This window comes from Triticum aestivum, chromosome 5A, assembly GCF_018294505.1.
Source record: "Triticum aestivum cultivar Chinese Spring chromosome 5A, IWGSC CS RefSeq v2.1, whole genome shotgun sequence".
NCBI lineage: Eukaryota > Viridiplantae > Streptophyta > Magnoliopsida > Poales > Poaceae > Triticum > Triticum aestivum.
In genome coordinates, this window is record NC_057806.1 from 144990764 (window position 1) to 145011611 (window position 20848).

The window sequence follows — 20848 nt, forward strand, 5'->3', positions numbered from 1 at the left end:
CACCGTTGAGAAGAACTAATCATTGATCTTGCGGAAGTTGAAATGATCGTATCCACTTGAAGAGAAGCACACCGGTTAAAAAGGATTGACATGACAATCTCGATTATCAAGAAGGATTAGTATTCACATAGAAATATGAGAAGACCATTTGGGGAAGGTATGCAATCAACACTTGACATTGAAGCAACTCGAATACCACAACTCAAAACAAAACAAAGGATTGGCTTGCAGAATAAGCCAGAACAAACATATGATAGAGATTTCGTCCGAAGTTTTCATGGTGGGGCCTACACGGGCTCGATCGTACAGCACCATCATGTACAGGGCAGTGCATATGACATACGAAGCATCCCCGAGTCGGCATAGCTAAGGACTCTTTAAGACACAACGAGACCACTGTAAAACCGACCGTGAATAGGCGGACCACTAGACGTCGAACCCCAATTTCATATCATACATCTGTCGGAAAGATATCCTAAGAGCTACTTGAATTCCCACTTATAAACTCCCAAAACTTTCCGGTTATGCAATCAGGTGTTGGGGATACAGGGGAAGCATAATATCTCACCCAAACTAACAAATCCTACATCCAGCTGTATCCATCCTTCAACACATAACCAAGAAACCTTCGGAAATCATCTACCTCAACCTTCGAAAAACATCCGTTATACGACTTATGGCAATACTCCCGAACTCCCGCCCCAGTACTGGGTGGCGTCGAGGTTATCTCACCAACGAACTGCATAAAAGAGATTTTCGATGTCGGCGTACTAAACTCAGGTATTCCAGAACTGCAACGATAAAATTATGACGACAACACCTCAGAGCTCAACTCCCTGGGACACTTCCACAAAACCCCTGACAGGAGGCACCAAGACAATGTTCTCGTCATAAAACCATCGGAACGATTCCAAGATACCCGCGTGATCCTAAAATTTTTTTTAGTGAAATTTGAGAAGAGAAGAGAAGAGTCAAAACTCTACGTCGGGATGCCTTACCAGAGCGATGAAGAGACTGGGAAGTAAAAAGAATTCCTAAACTCTCCGATATATAATTCCTAAAATGACTCAAAACATTTTTCTGGACACAACTCGACCGCTGATGAAGACATGTACCTAGGGTAGGGACACGGACCTGACCAAAGAGTCCTACCCTAGGACACCCCTAGGAGAAGTCACCTTTCAATCGACTTGAAGGTATCCCACTCGACAGGTTCAAGACACTCGACCAAGAAGCTATCACTCGACCATGAGACACTCGACCAACCACTCGACTGCCAGGAGACCTAAAGTCACTCCGCAAGCAAACGGTCGGCTGTTAAGTAGTCTTTATGATCATTATAGCACTTTATTAGGGACGTTACCAGAAACGCCCAATCTTAAATGTACCTTAAACCCTGCATTACTGAGGGCAGGAGAGGTCCGACGAACTCTATATAAGCCACCCCCCTCCTCAGTATGGGGGGTTCGCACCCCTGTAATCCATACACGCATAATCCAGTCGACCGCCTCCGGGCTCCGAGACATAGGGCTATTACTTCCTCTGAGAAGGGCCTGAACTCGTAAACCTCGCGTGTAACAACTTCCCAATAGCTAAGATCTAGCCTCTCTATATTCACCCCCCTACATCACTGTCAGAGTTAGAACCACGATAGTTGGCGCCCACCATGGGGCCGGAATCTTAGCGCTTAGTTGGAGAAGTTGCGATCTTTTCCGATCCCTTTGATCATGTTTTCTTGCGGAGTTTTGGTGGGGGACCGCGAGATCCGTCTCGGCGCGCTCACCTTCATCGTCGATGACCCCGCCTGGCTTCAGGAGGCACCACTCGACGTCGACGCGCTCCCCGTCCGCGGTGCGACGCATTTCCGCGCATTCGTTCGTGGCGTCCTCCTGCGGCAGCCGTCGACCCAGTATCGGTCGGCCCCCGTATCGTCTCCCCGCTTTCTCTCCCACCGGCGCAAGCGCTCCGGTCGGTCGAGACTTCAGAGGTGGGTGAGGCATGCCGTGGCTCGCCAGTCGGCCACCCCGCAAGTCACGGCAATCGAGCCCGACGAATCCCTCTGCGGCCTATTCGACCTGTCGACTGGCTCCGCAGAGACCGCATCCGAGTGCGACAGCAGCGACCCAGCGGCTGAGATTCTGGCGGTCGACGGAACGCACAGTCCTCCCGGTTTCCCTCGCGCTGATGGAGGCACGGGTGGGGGCGATCCATCGCATCCCCACGATGAGTATCTCCCCGAACCTCTCACGTCATTACAGCGAGAGGAGCTTCGCCGCCGGAACATGGACGCGCTCCGCACTCCTATCGTCGGAGAGACCCCCGAGGCCCGGGCCTTGGAGGACGCGCGTTTGGTCAACTTGGCCGAGCGCACTCGACTGGAGAATCTCCAGCGAGCACTCGACGAGAAAGCGCGTCAGCGGGCTCCCGAGTCTAGTCGACGCCAGCTCTTCCCGCCGATGCAGGTATATTGAACCCCAGTTCAGAATTTGGCTGCCGCGGCCCGTATAGCAGAATCGATTCAGCCCTCCCAGTCGGAGGCTGGCAGGGGCTTGTTACAGATCAAAGCATTGCTTCGGGCGGCGGGAAACCAGAATTCCGCTGTCTCTTAGTCGCGGAATAGGATCCACAGTCGATCTGTCGCAACAGATACAGTCGAGTCGGCTCACAGCCCGAGATCGCCCCCGAGGCGTGAGGGACGTGGTGACCGGCGTGACCAGTACAGGAGGAATGAGCAGTTTGATCACCGATTCGATCGCGATGATCGACGTCGAGTGCCAACCCCTCCCCCGAGGAGTGGGTCGTATGTGCCTCGACGGCAAGATGACAGACGCCCTCATAGTGTTGGGCAGAGGATTCCAGTCGACCCCAGAGACCCAGGCTTTGATGCGAGATCCATCCTCGTTCAAGGTTTGGTTGACAGGAACAGAGCTCATCGAGAAGGCCACAACAGAGATGCGCCTGCCAGCAGCAGAGTACATGCTTCAGGGCCAGAGTGTTTCAATCGAGCCATCAGAGCCGTAGTGATTCCTCCCAATTTCAGGCTGGCGACTGGAATCAACAAGTTCACCGGTGAATCTAAGCCTGACACTTGGCTCGAAGATTACCGAGTGGCTGTACAGATTGGCGGTGGCAATGATGAGGTGGCCATGACACATTTACCTCTCATGTTAGATTGGCACCCAGCAGCATATACACTTGGGAGGACCTCTCCCGAGTGTTTATCACAACCTTTGAAGGAACATGCAAGCGACCTGCAGGCCTTATAGAGTTGCGGTCTTGCGTGCAGAAGCCGAATGAAACTCTGAGGGAATACATCCAGAGGTGGATCACGCTGCATCACTTGGTTGAGAATGTGCCAGACCATCAAGCAGTTTGTGCCTTCAAGGAAGGTGTTAAATACAGAAAGTCAAGGATCAAGACAGAAATGATGTTTTGGATCTTCCATGTCACATCCACACCAAGAAGGATGAAGAGGGTAATTTTATTTACCCAAAGCATACCACTCGACAGTGCCGGCTCCTGATCCAGCAGTTCCAAGGAAAGCAGTCCAAGGATAAGGAAAAAGAGTCGGACAGAGTCGAGGACAAGGAAGACAGTGACGATGGATACCCCCAAGTCAATTCCACCCTGATGATTTTTGCCGATGTCGAAAGCAAAAGTCGACTAAAAGTCATTAACCGAGAGGTGAACATGGTTGCCCCGGCAACACCCAGTTACCTGAAGTGGTCTCAGACTGCCATCACATTCGACCAGTCTGATCACCCGACACACATTGCCACCCCTGGGAGGCAAGCTTTGGTGGTCGACCCAATTGTTGAAGGCACTCGACTGACTAAAGTCCTGATGGATGGAGGCAGTGGCCTGAACATACTGTATGCTGAAACATTGAAAGGAATGGGCATTCCGATGTCCAGGCTCAGCACCAGTAACATGAGTTTCCACGGAGTCATTCCTGGGAAGAAAGCCCAATCACTCGGCCAGATCGCTCTTGATGTGGTTTTCGGTGATTCAAAGAATTACCGCAAGGAAAAGTTGACATTCGAGGTTGTGGACTTCCAAAGTGCTTATCACGCCATTTTGGGCAGGCCAGCTTATGCACGCTTCATGGCCCGACCATGTTACGTGTATCTCAAACTGAAGATGCCTGGCCCCAAAGGTGTGATCACTGTTACAGGCAATCGGAAGAAGGCGGAAGAGTGCTTTCAGAAGGGCTCAAAGATTGCAGATGCTCAGATGGCAGTGGTCGAGCTGCAAGAGTACCAAAAGACTGCCGATCCAAGCGAGTTGCTACGAGACAAGAAGCCTGCTTCAGAATCAGCTTTTCAGTCATCCGGTGAAACAAAGATAGTCCACATTCACCCGACCGACCCCGATGCTGCCCCGACTCACATCTCAACGACGCTTGACTCCAAATAGGAAGAAGCGCTCATCCAGCTCCTCCGTGAGAACTGGGACATCTTCGCATGGAAACCCTCTGACATGCCTGGAGTTCCCAGAGGGCTGGCTGAGCACCGTCTATGAGTCGACCCGAAGTTCAAGCCTGTGAAAGAACATCTTCGACGGTCCGCCGTCCAGAAGAGGAAAGCCATTGGCGAGGAGGTGGCTCGGCTCTTAGCAGCAGGGTTCATCCGAGAAATTTACCACTCTGAGTGGCTCGCCAATGTCATCATGGTCCCCAAGAAGGACAAGTCACTTCGCATGTGCATTGATTTCAAACATATCAATCGGGCCTGCCCGAAAGATCATTTTCCTCTCCCTCGCATCGACCAAATAGTCGACTCGACTGCGGGGTGCGAGAAATTGTCTTTTCTAGATGCTTATTCCGGGTACCATCAGATCCGTCTGTATGGACCCGACGAAATCAAAACAACTTTCATCACCCCATTCGGATGCTTCTGTTATGTCACCATGCCGTTCGGCCTTAAGAACGCCGGAGCCACGTTCATGAGAATGATTCAGAAGTGTTTACTCACTCAAATCAGTCGGAATGTGGAGGCATACATGGATGATATTGTGGTCAAGTCACGCAAAGGTTCTGACCTGCGAGCTGACCTTGCCGAAACCTTTGCCAACCTCAGGAGGTATGATATCAAGCTCAATCCATTAAAGTGCACATTCGGAGTTCTAGGTGGAAAGTTACTCGGTTTTCTCGTTTCCGAATGGGGGATCGACGCCAATCCTGAAAAAGTTGGCACCGTACTCCGGATGAAGCGTCCCGTTCGCGTGCACGACGTCCAAAAGCTTACAGGCTGCTTGGCCACCCTAAGTCGATTCATTTCTCGTCTCGGTGAAAAGGCGTTGCCCCTTTACCGACTGATGAAGAAGTCTGACAAGTTCGAGTGGACTCCGGAAGCTGATGCAGCATTTGCAGAGCTCAAAGCTCTGCTCTCCACCCAGCCGGTGCTTGACGCCCCAATCAGCAAAGAGCCTCTGCTGCTTTACATTGCAGCCACAGGGCAAGTTGTCAGCACAGTACTTACGGTCGAGCGGGAAGAAGAAGGAAAGGCCTTCAGATTTCAGCGCCTAGTCTATTATGTGTCTGAAGTTTTGACACCTTCAAAACAAAGATACCCTCACAACCAGAAGCTTGTATATGGGATTTATATGACCACCAAGAAGGTTGCACATTACTTCTCTGACCACTCCATTACAGTCGTCAGCGACGCCCCACTGTCAGAGATTCTGCATAACAGAGATGCAACTGGTCGAGTGGCCAAGTGGGCGATTGAACTCCTTCCCTTAGATATCAAGTTTGAAGCAAAGAAGGCTATCAAGTCCCAAGCAATCGCAGATTTCATCGCCGAGTGGATTGAACAGCAACTTCCGACTCAAGTTCACTCGGAGCACTGGACCATGTTCTTCGATGGATCTAAGATGCTGAATGGTTCCGGTGCTGGGGTAGTTCTAGTCTCCCCCCGAGGAGATAAGCTCAGATATGTTCTCCAGATTCACTTCGATTCCTCCAACAATGAAGCAGAGTATGAAGCACTTTTGTATGGGTTGCGCATGGCCATTTCACTCGGCGTCCGTCGCCTCATGGTCTATGGCGACTCAGATTTGGTGGTTAATCAGGTGATGAAGGAGTGGGACGTCAGAAGTCCAGCTATGACTGGTTATTGCAATGCAGTGAGAAAGCTAGAAAAGAAATTCGAGGGGTTAGAGCTTCATCACATCCCCCGACTGAAAAACCAAGCAGCTGATGATCTGGCAAAAATAGGCTCCAAGAGAGAAGCCATTCCCAGCAATGTGTTTCTGGAGCACATCCGCTCGCCGTCAGTCCAGGAGGATCCTTTCACAGAAGAAGCCCCACAACCGAAAAGTGCCACAGATCCGACTGAAGTCGAAGTTCCTGCTATGGTCGACCTAATCATGGAAGTCTTGGCAATCACTCCCGACTGGACGATACCGTACATCGCGTATATCCTAAGGAAAGAGCTCCCAGAAGACGAGGAAGAGGCTCGACAGATCGTCCGCTGATCCAAGGCCTTCACAGTCATAAAGGGGCAGTTGTATAGAGAAAGCCCGACTGGAATCGGTCAGAAGTGCATAACACCAGAAGAAGGTCGGATAATCCTTGATGATATCCACTCGGGGACCTGTGGCCACCATGCGTCCTCTCGGACCATTGTGGCTAAAGCATACCGAGCGGGATTTTACTGGCCTAGAGCAAATGAGATGGCAAAAGAGATAGTCGACAAGTGTGGAGGCTGCCAGTTCTACTCCAACATGTCACACAAGCCTGCATCAGCCCTGAAGACCATTCCACTCGTCTGGCCCTTTGCTGTCTGGGGACTGGACATGGTTGGTCCACTGAGAACAGGCAGGAGCGGATTCACGCATGTGCTTGTGGCAGTCGACAAGTTCACCAAATGGGTTGAAGCCAAGCCTATCAAGAACCTCGATGCTGGCACTGCTATCAGTTTCGTCAGAGGACTAACATTCAGACCAGTTCAGAGCTTTTTGCGCCTCTCAAGGCACACGAATCGACTACGCGTCGGTCGCGCATCCTCAGTCGAATGGACAAGCTGAAAGAGCGAATGGTTTGATTCTCAAAGGACTGAAGCCTCGGCTGATGCGTGATCTCAAGCACGCGGCAGGTGCTTGGGTCGACGAGCTTCCGTCAGTTCTGTGGGGATTGACGACCACCCCTAACCGGTCGACTGGAAGAACTCCATTCTTTCTGGTCTATGGAGCCGAAGCGGTTCTGCCAAGTGATCTTCTTCACAACGCGCCCCGAGTCGAGCTTTACACCGAAGATGAAGTAGAACACGCCCGGCAAGACGCAGTCGACCTCCTAGAAGAAGAGAGGGAGATGGCCATGATCAGATCGACCATTTATCAGCAAGACTTGCGTCGATTCCACGCCCGGAATGTGAAGTGCCGAGCCTTCCAAGAAGGAGATTTGGTCCTCCGAGTGGATCAACAGAAACCACACAAGCTTGCTCCTACTTGGGAAGGCCCCTTCATCATCACCAGAGTCCTCCACAATGGAGCGTATCACCTCTACAATGTTGATCGCCAGGTCAACGAGCCTCGAGCTTGGAATGCAGAACTACTCCGCCCCTTTTACACTTGAGCTCTCCCTTGGACGAGATGTAATAAGAAAAATTCCTGCAGTTCGTTTTTATCAAAGGCAAGAGTGTTCCATTAATTGTTGTCACTTTTTTTACATACGGAATCCCCCAGTGGGTGACTTAGCTGCGAATCCGTTTCGCCTAAGTTTGAAAAAATCCTACCGAGTGGAGAGCAAACCTCCCACTCGGGGGCTTAGTTGCAGTCCAGCACTCGCCTAAGTTCTCTCGCCTAGAGACTTAGCTGCAGTCCGGCACTCGCCTAAGTTTGAAAAAATCCTACCGAGTGGGGAGCAAACCTCCCACTCGGGGGCTTAGCTGCAGTCCAGCACTCGCCTAAGTTCTCTCGCCTAGAGACTTAGCTGCAGTTCGGCACTCGCCTAAGTTTGAAAAATCCTACCGAGTGGAGAGCGATCCTCCCACTCGGGGGCTTAGCTGCAGTCCAGCACTCGCCTAAGTTCTCTCGCCTAGAGACTTAGCTGCAGTCTGGCACTCGCCTAAGTTTGAAAAAATCCTATCGAGTGGAGAGCGATCCTCCCACTCGGGGGCTTAGCTGCAGTCCAGCACTCGCCTAAGTTCTCTCGCCTAGAGACTTAGCTGCAGTCCGGCACTCGCCTAAGTTTGAAAAAATCCTACCGAGTGGGGAGCAAACCTCCCACTCGGGGGCTTAGCTGCAGTCCAGCACTCGCCTAAGTTCTCTCACCTAGAGACTTAGCTGCAGTCCGGCACTCGCCTAAGTTTGAAAAAATCCTACCGAGTGGAGAGCGATCCTCCCACTCGGGGGCTTATCTACAGTCCATCACTCGCCTAAGTTGTCTCGCCTAGAGACTTAGCTGCAGTCCGGCACTCGCCTAAGTTTGAAAAAATCCTACCGAGTGGAGAGCGATCCTCCCACTCGGGGCTTAGCTGCAGTCCAGCACTCGCCTAAGTTCTCTCGCCTAGAGACTTAGCTGCAGTCCGGCACTCGCCTAAGTTTGAAAAAATCCTACCGAGTGGAGAGTGATCCTCCCACTCGGGGGCTTAGCTGCAGTCCAGCACTCGCCTAAGTTCTCTCACTTAGAGACTTAGCTGCGGTCCGGCACTCGCCTAAGTTTGAAGAAATCCTACCGAGTGGAGAGCGATCCTCCCACTCGAGGGCTTAGCTGTAGTCCAGCACTCGCCTAAGTTCTCTCACCTAGAGACTTAGCTGCAGTCCGGCACTCGCCTAAGTTTGAAAAAATCCTACTGAGTGGAGAGCAAACCTCCCACTCGGGGGCTTAGCTGCAGCCCAATGCTCGCCTAAGTGTTTAAAAATCCTACCGAGTGGAGAGCCAACCTCCCACTCGGGGGCTTAGCTGCAGCCCAGTGCTCGCCTAAGTATAAGACTCGACCCAATCCGCGAGTCGACCGCTACCTTCTCCCTCGGAGCTGCGTCGCAAATACAAGATTATTCCGAGTGAAGATCAAGTTCCACTCCACGAATCAAACCGTGAAGATATCCAACGAGAAATCAAGTTCAGAAAAAGCCCAGAAGGTCCCAGACCTCAAAGTACTCGAGCCCTCGGCTCGACGGAGTTTAAACGGTTACAAATCCACTCGGCATCCCGAGGTAAATTCAAAGTTTTTCACTCCTCGGGAGGAGGACTGGAAGGGGCGACGAACTCATCCAAGTCGATCCCGTCAGCAATGCGGGTGGCAGCAGCGATGAAGGTCTCCATGAAGTCTTGAAAGCGGTGCTTCCTGGTATTGGCAACTTGGATGGCCGCCAGCTTTTCTTCTCGCTCCTCCTTGCAATGGACGCGGACCAGAGACAGAGCGACATCAGCACCACATCTAGCAGAAGATTTCTTCCATTCCGCCACTCGACCTGGGACTTCGTTAAGTCGAGCCATCAGAGACTCGAGGTCGTTCTGAAGCGTCGTCCCAGGCCAGAGCGATGTGTCGATCCGCGACATTGCAACTTTCAGCCGAGCCAGATAATCAACGACGCTGGCAACACGAGACTCCAGTCGGAGCACGTTCATGGCAGCCTCGTCCTTCACAAGAGAGTTAACAGGGTCCAAGCTTGGCTCCACTCGACTGGTCTCCTCTTCAAAGTTCTGACAAAATTCTGCAAACACGATTCAAGAGTAAGACAGTGGCCCTACGCAGGCTTGGCAAACTGCAAGACAGTCGGGGCAGAATAATTACCTTCGAGCATGACGAACAACTTCTTGGCAAGTCCACCGAGATAAGCTTCCAGATCTTTTACCTTCCCCACCAGCTCACCCGCCTTGTCGTGCAGAGCCATCTTCTCCTTCTTCAGTCGACTGGCATCTCGATTAGCTGTCTCGAGAGCGGTTTTTAGTCTGGAGTTCTCCTGTTCAAGAGCTCCGACCGAAGCCAATTTCTCCTCTGCAAGCTTCGTTTTGCTTGAGGCCTCCTTCTGTGCCTCTGCAAGGTCTTGGTCCTTCTTCTTCAGAGCTTCCTCCAGTTTATCTGTGGCGCGTCGAGTGGAACCAACATCAAGAATGGAGAAGAAAGAAAAGCCACCCGTTAAGAATAGAGAACCTCACCAGCCATACCTTTCGCTTCTTCTTGCGCCTTCCTCAAATTCTCCTGAGCAAGCTTCAAGTTAAGGTTGAGCTGGATCTGCTGATTCTCCAACTCAGTATAGCGAGCTACAAGTTCGCAAGATTTCTGTAAAAAGGAAAATCAGTCGACAGACGTCCAAGATAAGTTGCTTCCGAGTAACTAAGAGACAATGATGACGTTTCTAAGACCACAGCCGAATCAAAAACATTCGACAGTAGTCTCGGGGACTACACCCAGTGGGTGCACTCAGCGTGCCCCCACTGGTTCGACCAAAAAAAAAGTCGACTGCCCGCAGTCGACCGGATACAATTCCACTCGACCTGGCCCGACCAAACCGAGTGAAGAAATACAGCTACAGCAACACAATGTAAAGACTACAGTCGACTGCCAGCAGTCCACCGTAGTCTCGGGGACTACACCCAGTGGGTGCACTTAGCGTGCCCCCACTCGTCCAAAGGATTGGCAGACACACCCAGTGGGTGTACAGATACAGATACAAAAGATCTTCGGAAAAGAGACTCTTCAAACAGCATATCATAACAGACCAAGTGTCGAGTCGACTGACCTGGACGTTGCTCTGAAGAGCCGAACTCGCGTCATAGGCTGCTTGGCTGGCCTCCCGAGCCATCTTCACTTGCTCCATCATGATCCCCGCCTGGCGTATAGCCTCCTTTGCAGCAGCCGCTTGGTCCTCAGGGACGGGGTACGCAGCAAAAAGCGAAGGTGGATCCGCAGTCGACGCCGAGGGCCGCGCACTCGCCAGAGGAACGGCGAAGGTCACAGAAGCCCGAGTGGTGTCACCACCATCCCGAGCCACGGCCTCGGACGCCGGAGCGGATTGGGGGGTCTTGTCAGCCGACGCCCTCTTGTGCCTCCTCACTCTCAACGGACCGTCGTCGTCGTCATCCGGGAGGTCGATAACATGAGGAGGAGCTACAAGGAAAACATTCAATCGACCAGAGTAGCAATAAAGGTTCAGTCGACTCAAAGGCAGGACGTCAGCAATCGTACCAGGGTTGGAGGTAACAGCGTCCTCCATCTCTTGGTCGTCGTTCCTGGCGGAGACCTCAGAAGTAGCACCGCTGCAAATCTCGAAAGTCAATCAGTTGGTTCAGTGAATCGACCAAGGATCCGTCCACGGTCGACAAAGGAAAGCAAGTCTTATTATTACCCGGAAATGGTAGGAACAACTATCTTCATCTTGGGCAGAGCCTTGGGCGGCTTGGATGGCGTCGCTCGTGGATGCTTGGGAGCCTTCCCAGTCGGCGGAGGAGAAGAGGTCCGAGGGCGTTTCGACGACTGCCCAACAGGAGCAGTCGCCTTGCCACGTTCCCGCGCTGGATCGTGGGTGAGCTTGGATCGCCCCTCCGGGCGGGGGGGGTTCAACCTCCTCCTCCTCCCCTTCGCTGGAGAAGATGTCGTCGCCTCCCTCTCCCTCACCGTCGGACTCCCACTCGCCTTGGTCGTCCCCGCTCTCGCCTCCGCTCGCCTCCCCTTCCTCAGTCGACCCCTGTGCCCCGTTGGGCGTCGAGTACATCTCGGTGGTCGCCTGGAAAACAACAGGCAAGACGAAAGTCAATCGACTTATTCAAAGAAGACCAATGCAGAAGACAAGATATCAGTCGGGAGCACAAAGACATACCTGGTCCACCTCATACGAGTTGTCGAGTGGGGTTACCCTCCTGGCTCCTCGGGGGTTGTCTTTGTTCCCCGTGATGCTCGACAGCCACCCCTCCACCATCTCGTCGGTGACCTCCTCCGGGTGGACCCGAGTGGTGTCGTCAAGACCCGAATACAGCCACATCGGGTGGTCGCGGGCCTGGAGCGGTTGGATGCGCCTTTGAAGGAAGACCTCCAGCAGGTCCATACCAGTCACACCCTCGCGGACAAGCTCAACCACTCGACCTGCCAGCACCTTGACTTGGGCCTTTTCCTCCGGCGCGACTTTCAGAGAGGCAGGCTTCTCGGCTCGGTCGAGGGAAAAAAGAGGAAGACCAGTCGACTGTCCTCGGGTCGCCTCATCCTTGCAGTAGAACCAGGTCGACTGCCAGCCACGGACCGACTCCGGGAAGGTGATAGATGGAAAACAACTCTTCCCCCTCGTCTGGATCGCCAGGCCCCCGCACAGCTGGATCACCTGCGTCCTCTCGTCACTCGACTTAGCCTTCTTGACCGATTGAGAACGGCAGGTAAAGATGTGTTTGAAGAGTCCCCAATGGGGTCGACAACCCAAGAAAGCCTCACGCATGGAGATGAAAGCAGCGAGGTAGACAATGGAGTTGGGAGTGAAGTGCTGAAGCTGCGCTCCGAAGAAATTCAGGAAACTCCGGAAGAAAGGATGGGGCAGCAGAGAAAACCCTCGGTCGATGTGGGTGGCTAGGAGCACGCACTCACCGTCGCGGGGTTGAGGTTCGATCTCTCCCCCCGGAAGACGCGCAGCTTCATGGGGAATGACTCCCCCCTCGACCATATCGTCGAGATCCTCTTGCCGGAGCACCGATGGCATCCAGTCGCCCTGGATCCAACCTTTGGGCAGAGCGGTCCTAGTGGAAGATCCGCCCCGAGCTGACCTCTTCCCTTTCCCCGCCGCTGCCGCCTTCTTCGCGCGCTCCAGAGAGGAGGTCTTGCTCTTCGTCATCGTCGCCGGCGAAGTCTCGCACGGGCCTGCTGCGTTGGGGCGGGAACGAAGGTGGCGGAAGGACTTGCGAAGGGGGAGAGGCGGAAGAAAGGAGGAGAAGAGAGCGCACTGCTTGGAAACCCCGAGCCGGCGATTTATAAGGGACCGCTTCCGAGTGGCTGACTGGTAGGCCCAGGCTATCCAGTCAAATCCCGCAGCAGACGCGCGCGCAGTACGTGGCGAAAAAGACGACGCGGGGATCGAGGAGCTTCCGCTTTATCGCTTCCGATTACTGCGGCCGCTCCCGTCCCGCGCACTTCCCAAAATCCGAATCCCGCGACATCCGCGGGCCACAAAACAACTTGTCAAAACAGAAGACCCCGATCGCGCCGGCGCTCGGTATGTCACAAACAAAGAAATTCACTCGACGAAAGGCCTGGAATGGATCAAGGCGACTGAAAAAGGTTGGCAACGTCATCCGTGACGATTGACCCAAAACGAGGCGCTCACATAGCCCGAAGAACCAGTCGGAAAGATCTCCAACTCTTTCCCCACTCTAACCTCGATCCATTCGGGGGCTAATGATGAAGACATGTACCTAGGGTAGGGACACGGACCTGACCAAAGAGTCCTACCCTAGGACACCCCTAGGAGAAGTCACCTTTCAATCGACTTGAAGGTATCCCACTCGACGGGTTCAAGACACTCGACCAAGAAGCTATCACTCGACCATGAAGCCAACCACTCGACTGCCAGGAGACCTAAAGTCACTCCGCAGGCAAACGGTCGGCTGTTAAGTAGTCTTTATGATCATTATAGAACTTTATTAGGGACGTTACCAGAAACACCCAATCTTAAATGTACCTTAAACCCTGCATTACTGAGGGCAGGAGAGGTCCGACGAACTCTATATAAGCCACCCCCCTCCTCAGTATGGGGGTTTCGCACCCCTGTAATCCATACACGCATAATCCAGTTGACCGCCTCCGGGCTCCGAGACGTAGGGCTATTACTTCCTCTGAGAAGGGCCTGAACTCGTAAACCTCGCGTGTAACAACTTCCCAATAGCTAAGATCTAGCCTCTCTATATTCACCCCCCTACATCACTGTCAGAGTTAGAACCACGACATCCGCTAAAAACGATCAAGCAATGGGGCTCCTAAGGTCGGGGAAGGCTCTGATACCAACTTGTAACGCCCTCGATGCGGCTATATCTCCCACGTGTCGAGGCACGACTTAGAGGCATAACCGCATTGAAAGCAATGTCACAAGTGAGGTAATCTTCACACAACCCATGTAATACATAAGGGAAAGAGATACATAGTTGGCTTACAATCGCCACTTCACACAATTACATGAATAAATCATTACATCATCCAAATACAATCAAGGTCCGACTATGGAACCAAAATAAAAGAATAACCCCAAATGCGACAAAGGTCCCCGATCGACCCCAACCGGGCTCCACTACTGATCAACTAGAACGAAACAACACAAAGGACAAGATCTTCATCGAGCTCCTCCTGAGCTTGGTTGCATCATCTGCACAGTCTCATCGGCACCTGCAAGCTGGTTTTGGAAGTATCTGTGAGTCACGGGGACTCAGCAATCTCGCACCCTCGCGATCAAGACTATTTAAGCTTATGGGTAAGGTAAAGGTATGAGGTGGAGCTGCAGCAAGCGACTAGCATATATGGTGGCTAACATACGCAAATGAGAGCGAGAAGAGAAGGCAAAGCACGGTCGATAAAAGTATGATCAAGAAGTGATCCTAGACAACCTACGTCAAGCATAACTCCAACACCGTGTTCACTTCCCGGACTCCGCCGAGAAGAGACCATCACAGTTACACACGCGGTTGATGCATTTTAATTAAGGTCAACTTCAGATTTTCTACAACCAGACGTTAACAAATTCCCATCTGCCCATAACCGCGGGCACGGCTTTCAAAAGTTCAAATCCCTGCAGGGGTGTCCTAACTTAGCCCATCACAAGCTCTCACGGTCAACGAAGGAATAGACCTCCTCCCGAGACGTTCCGATCAGACTCGGTATCCCGGTACAACAAGACATTTCGACAGGGTAAAACTAAACCAGCAACACCGCCCAAATGTGCCGACAAATCCCGATAGGAGCTGCACATATCTCTTTCTCAGGGCACACTCAGATGAGCGCTCCATACAACTAAAACCAAACCTCGAGTTTCCTCGAGGGGGCGCTGCACAGGACTCTAGTTTGGACCAACACTCAGAGGAGCACTGGCCCGGGGGGTAAAATAATGATGACCCTTGAGTCCGCGAAACCCAAGGGAAAAAAGGCTAGGTGGCGAATGGTAAAACCAAAGTTGGGCATTGCTGGAAGAGCTTTACTTAAGGCGAACTGTCAAGGGGTTCCCATTATTACCCAACCGCGTAAGGAATGCCAAATCCGGGAACATAACACCGATATGACGGAAACTAGGGCGGCAAGAGTGGAACAAAACACCAGGCATAAGGCCGAGCCTTCCACCCTTTACCAAGTATATAGATGCATTAATTAAATAAGATATATTGTGATATCCCAACAAATAAACATGTTCCAACAAGGAACAACATCTCCGTGTTCCAACAAGGAACAAACTTCAATCTTCACCTTCAACTAACAATGCTATAAGAGGGGCTGAGCAAGCGGTAACATAGCCAAACAATGGTTTGCTAGGACAAGGTGGGTTAGAGGCTTGGTTCAACAATATGGGTGGTATGATAAGCAAGTGGTAGGTATCGCAGCATAGGCATAGCAAAAGAGCGAGCAACTAAGCAAAGCAAAGATAGAAGTGATTTCGAGGGTATGGTCATCTTGCCTGAAATCCCGCAAGGAAGAAGAACGAGTCCATGAAGAAGACAAACGGACTTAGTCGAACGGATCCTCACAAACGCGACGTTATCGAATCCAACCCGAAGAAGCAAACACCGGAAAGAAGCACACAACATAGTAAACAACCACCACATAAACATGGCATGATGCGCAAACAATTATGATGCTTGTCCGGTTTAATACGCATGGCATGGCAAAGTGCACAAGCAATCCTACAAATTAAGTGGAGCTCAATATGCAACAGTGCATATTGACGAAACACCACGATAAGTTATTTAGTTCGATCTCGTTTATGCACCCAACAATATTAAATGTTGATTAACATGGCAAGGGAGTGAAGCAAAGTAAAACTACCTATCTAGTCAAGTTTAAATGAGGCCGGAAGCAACGAACAACAATTCCGGAAACTCCTCATATGCATATATTAGGTTTGGTACTGTTCTGCCCTAAACATGAATTAAAGTTGTTAAACATGCAAAGTGATGTCACCATGATAAACTAGGCAAAATTCTACCCCATTTACATATAAAGATCATTTAAATCCGAGCTACGGTTAATTAGTTATGAATTAAATCATTTTAGCAAGTAATTTAAGCAAATTTAAACAAACATCATTTTAAACATTTTAACATGGCAAGAAATTGACATATTTTTAATCTACACATAATTTTAAACAAGTTTCATATATAAATTATTTTGAACCGATGCACGGTTTGAGAGTTATTATATGCATGAAGTGCAAGGGTGTTTGTGCAAAATTGGCAATCTCTGGAAAAATCATTAAATCGCAGATCTGGGAAAAAAAAGCCTATGGGCCGAAACTGCACATGGGTCAATAGTGCAAAAGGAGAGGGGGCGGCTCACCCATGGGCCTCGGCCCGGTCGGTGGTGAGGGACACAGGCAGGCCGGCTTGCGGCTGGGCCATGAAGAGGAGACCAGTGGAGGCAGATCCAGGCCTCGGGTGCTGCGGTGGCCCACGCGGAGCTGGGCCCTCCCTTGCGCTAGAGCTGGGCCGGATCTACAGGCGTTGGAGGGGTGGCAGCCCAGGCGCGCGCTTGCGCGAGGCGCAGTCAACGGGGCGAGCGGCTGCGCTCGTCTTTGATTCAGAGGAGGCGGGGCGCAACGCTAGTATTCTTGTTCGAAGCAGAGGAAGCAAGCGGCAAGAACTGCAGCGGCAGGCTTGGTGCGAGACGAACCCAGGCTGACGCAGCAGGCCTCCGGCGAGGTCAGCAGGGCAAGGACGGCGGCGACCGGACGCGGGAGCGGGCGAGGCAGCAGCTGGGTTCGGATCCGGCAGCCGGTGCCTTGTTGGGGAGCAGAGGACAACCGTGGCCTCGGGTCTCTAGCGATGCGACGACGACGGGGAGGCAGTGGCAAGCTCCATGGGACGGCGCCAGATCAGAAGGAGAGGAGGGCCTCGGCGTTGTCTCTCCGACGAAGCGGCGGCGCGGAGATGGTTCTGGCGAGGAGGAGGAGGCAGGAGGCGCTCGAGGACCACTTCAACGGGGACGCGGCGGATCTCGCCGAGGACGGAAGAATTGGAGGCGAGGCGGCCGGGTCCGGTGGGTGGTGGCACCAAGGCTTGCCAGACGGGACGGGCTGGCACGACGGTGACCTGCAGGAGCTTGACGACGACTGCTGCTACAGAGAAACAGAGAGAGATATGAGCGAGGGACAAGGGGAAAGAAAAGACACGGGAAGATCCAGAGGAGGGGGACGCGATGTTCCTGCTAATTGCCAGCGAGGAGTGACTTGGGGGCCTCGGGCACGAGGAAAATCAGCGAGCGGCGCGGGTTGGTTGGCTGCAGAAAACGAGGTGGATCTAGATCGGGGAAGAACCCGATGAGAGAGTGGCGTCGGCTGGGAGGATCCCTAAAAATTAGGGTTGTCCAAAATGGACTAGGGACAGACTATATATATAGTAGGTGGGTTGACTTAGGGGTATATCGTCCCTCCGATCACAATCGAACGATCACGAATAAAATAGCTAGGAAGTCCAAATAAGAAAACGATTACGTTCTGTAGACGTTTGGGGATGATCCGGATCCGACGGTGACGACTGCCCGGGTCGGGTCCGGGACAATTTCAGACGCGCACGAGGAGGGCCGTGGGCTGACGAGAGAGGTTAGGTTGGACCTGGCGGTAGATAGTGAGCTGTGTAGATGGTCTCGAGCTGAGAGAAGAGAAGAGAGGGAGGCCCGGCGACTGTTTTCCGGAGACCGAAAACGTCCGACGTTAGACCGGCTATACTGCCGCTATAGTAAATCGTTTGGGCGTCAAACGATCTCCGAATGCGATGAAACTTGGCAAGCGGCCTACCTACAACATAACAACACCACATGACAACTTTCAACCCATTCTGAGAACATTTTCTGGCCACTTATAAAATAATATTTCGGACGTGCCGCGGGCGCGTGCATGTGTGTCTGGGCTCAGAACGGACAACAGACGGAACTGGGGGAACCCGGACGGATGCAAGTTTTGAAAACATGATGATGCAAAGCACAGGATGACATGATAAGATGCAACACGCAAGTAGATGACATGGCAACAACCACGAATAACTGGACGACACCTGGCACATCGGTCTCGGGGCATTACAAGTGTTGTCTACTTACCCTCGTAGACCGAAAGCGGAAGCGTTAGGACAACGCGGTTGATGTAGTCGTACGTCTTCACGGCCTGACCGATCAAGCACCGAAACTACGGCACCTCCGAGTTCTAGCACATGTTCAGCTCGATGACGATCCCCGGACTCCGATCCAGCAGAATGTCGGGGAAGAGTTCCGTCAGCAGGACGGCGTGGTGACGATCTTGATGTTCTACCGTCGCAGGGCTTCGCCTAAGCACCGCTACAATATTATCGAGGATTATGGTGGAGGGGGGCACCGCACACGGCTAAGAGATCAATGATCAATTGTTGTGTCTCTGGGGTGCCCCCCTGCACCCGTATATAAAGGAGCAAGGGAGGAGGAGGCCGGCCCTAGGAGGGGGCGCGCCAAGTGTGGAGTCCTACTAGGACTCCCTAGTCCTAGTAGGATTCCACCTCCCATATGGAATAAGAAAAGAGGAAGGGAAAAGGAGAAGGAAGGAAGGGGGCCCCCCTTCCCTAGTCCAATTCGGACCAGACCAAGGGGAGGGGTGCGGCCACCCTTGAGGCCCTTTTCCTTCTTTCCCGTATGGCCCAATAAGGCCCAATACGTACTCCCGCAACTCTCTGGTACTCCGAAAAATACCCGAATCACTCAGAACCTTTTCGATGTCCGAATATAGTCGTCCAATATATCGATCTTTACGTCTCGACCATTTCGAGACTCCTTATCATGTCCCCGATCTCATCTGGGACTCCGAACTCCTTCGGTACATCAAAACTCATAAACTCATAATATAACTGTCATCGAAACCTTAAGCGTGCGGACCCTACGGGTTCGAGAACAATGTAGACATGACCGAGACATGTCTCCAGTCAATAACCAATAGCGGAACCTGGATGCTCATATTGGCTCCCACATATTCTACGAAGATCTTTATCGGTCAGACCGCATAACAACATACGTTGTTCTCTTTGTCATCGGTATGTTACTTGCCTGAGATTCGATCCTCGGTATCTCAATACCTAGTTCAATCTCGTTACCGGCAAGTCTCTTTACTCGTTCCGTAATACATTATCCTGCAACTAACTCATTAGTTGCAATGCTTGCAAGGCTTAAGTGATGTGCATTACAGAGAGGGCCCAGAGTTACCTCTCTGACAATCGGAGTGACAAATCTTAATCTCGAAATACGCCAACCCAACAAGTACCTTCGGAGACACCTGTAGAGCACCTTTATAATCACCCAGTTATGTTGTGACGTTTGGTGGCACACAAAGTGTTCCTCCGGTAAACGGGAGTTGCATAATCTCATAGTCATAGGAACATGTATAAGTCATGAAGAAAGCAATAGCAACAAACTAAATGATCAAGTGCTAGCTAACGGAATGGGTCAAGTCAATCACATCATTCTCCTAATGATGTGATCCCGTTAATCAAATGACAACTCATGTCTATGGTTAGGAAACAGAACCATCTTTGATCAACGAGCTAGTCAAGTAGAGGCATACTAGTGACACTCCGTTTGTCTATGTATTCACACATGCATTATGTTTCCGATTAATACAATTCTAGCATGAATAATAAACATTTATCATGATATAAGGAAATAAATAATAACTTTATTATTGCCTCTAGGGCATATTTCCTTCAGTCTCCCACTTGCACTAGAGTCAATAATCTAGTTCACGTCGCCATGTGATTTAACATTAATAGTTCACATCACCATGTGATTAACACCCATAGTTCACATCGACATGTGACCAACACCCAAAGGGTTTACTAGAGTCAATAATCTAGTTCACATCGCTATGTGATTAACACCCAAAGAGTACTGAGGTGTGATCATGTTTTGCTTGTGAGAGAAGTTTAGTCAACGGGTCTGCCACATTCAGATCCGTAAGTATTTTGCAAATTTCTATGTCAACAATGCTCTGCATGGAGCTACTCTAGCTAATTGCTCCCACTTTCAATATGTATCCAGATTGAGACTTAGAGTCATCTGGATCAGTGTCAAAACTTGCATCGACGTAACCCTTTACGACGAACCTTTTGTCACCTCCATAATCGAGAAACATATCCTTATTCCACTAAGGATAATTTTGACCAATGTCCAGTGATCTACTCCTAGATCACTATTGTACTCCTTTGCCAAACTCAGGGCAGGGTATACAATAGGTCTGGTACACAGCATGGCATACTTTATAGAACCTATGGCTGAGGCATAGGGAATGACTTTCATTCTCTCTCTATCTTGTGTCGTGGTCGGGTTTTGAGTCTTATTCAACTTCACACCTTGTAACACAGGCAAGAACTCCTTTTTTACTGTTCTATTTTGAACTACTTCAAAATCTTGTCAAGGTATGTACTCATTGAAAAACTTATCAAGCGTATTGATCTATCTCTATAGATCTTGATGATCAATATGTAAGCAGCTTCACCGAGGTCTTTCTTTGAAAACTCCTTTCAAACATTCGTTTATGCTTTGCAGAATAATTCTACATTATCTCCGATCAACAATATGTCTTTCACATATACTTATCAGAAATGCTGTAGTGCTCCCACTCACTTTCTTGTAAATACAGACTTCACCGCAAGTCTGTATAAAACTATATGCTTTGATCAACTTATCAAAGCGTATATTCCAACTCCGAGATGCTTGCA